The sequence below is a fragment of the Echinops telfairi genome, unplaced genomic scaffold (genome assembly GCF_000313985.2).
Source record: "Echinops telfairi isolate 266 unplaced genomic scaffold, ASM31398v2 ScPeMD7_9;HRSCAF=40, whole genome shotgun sequence".
NCBI classification, from domain to species: domain Eukaryota; kingdom Metazoa; phylum Chordata; class Mammalia; order Afrosoricida; family Tenrecidae; genus Echinops; species Echinops telfairi.
The window spans coordinates 42,979,131-42,980,156 of record NW_022103906.1 but is presented as its reverse complement, the minus strand read 5'-3'; the positions used below and the strand labels follow the sequence as shown (position 1 = coordinate 42,980,156).

The 1,026-nt window shown below is 45.7% G+C and overlaps 1 pseudogene; it reads right to left on the bottom strand.

The window, feature by feature from the left end:
- Positions 1–498: 498 nt before the first annotated feature.
- On the bottom strand, positions 499–653 carry LOC115868320 (annotated as a pseudogene).
- Between the last annotated feature and the right edge of the window lie 373 nt (positions 654–1,026).

Genomic DNA, 1,026 nt, shown 5'->3' with positions numbered 1-1,026 from the left:
AACTCATCCCTGCTGAGGCGAGGTCCCCTCTGTCCAAGTGGTTTCTACGATGTGTATTCAGAGGGATGACACATCTTCTGTGGACACAAGGCAGGCTCTCTCCCTTATTGCCTAGGAGACTGCAGTAGAAAAATACACTCCCGGGGAGCATGGCCTGCCTTCATCTTGGGTTTCACTTATAGTCCTGGACTCATACAATATTAGGCCTTTGGGGACTGACGGACTCCATTCAACATACTGCTTTCCAGGGCCATCCAGAACAGGAGATGCTTCATGGTGTCATTGCTGTTTTTGACTTTTTATCTTCCCACGGCCTCACCTAAAAATCAAACATGGAGATCCCAAGCACGCTGGAGATCCTGAGCACGCCAGAGATCTGCAGCAGCCAGAGATCCAGAAACATCCCAGAGATCCAGAGCAGGCTGGAGATCCCGAGCAGAGCTCTTGTCTTCCCTTGGCTGTGGATACCAAGCTAAGTCGGTTTCTGAGGACATGCATAGTCAATGGAAGAAGAGTGGACAAACTGCCACCCTCACATCCCCTTCCCACCCAACATCAGAAACCCAGTCAATGTGACCCCAAACAACAACAGCAACAGAATTATGTACAAATTGTTACTACACTTGATCTTAGCCAAAAGGCTGAGAAGTGATGTACAAATTGTTTATAATTTCTCTGTACTGATCTTCAAAACAACCAATAAAATACCAGTTACAAAAACAAACAAACAAACAAACAAACAAACAGGAAACCCCTCCCCTTTATGATCAAGAGGATGTTCTATCAGGAGAGTGAATTAGAATGAAATGGCATGATATGAGGGAGGTTAAAATCTTGTGAAAAAATATTTTTTAAAAATCATGTAATTTTTTCCACTACAGTTTTGAAGAGAAAGAAAGATGAATGTCCGGGAATCTGGACAGAAAAATACCCCTTTGGGGGCGGGGGGCGGGGTGAGAAGCCCTCGTGGTGCAGTTAGTGCTTGGCTGGACCGTGGAGCCTCTGTGGAGACGGAAGCCTGGAAAT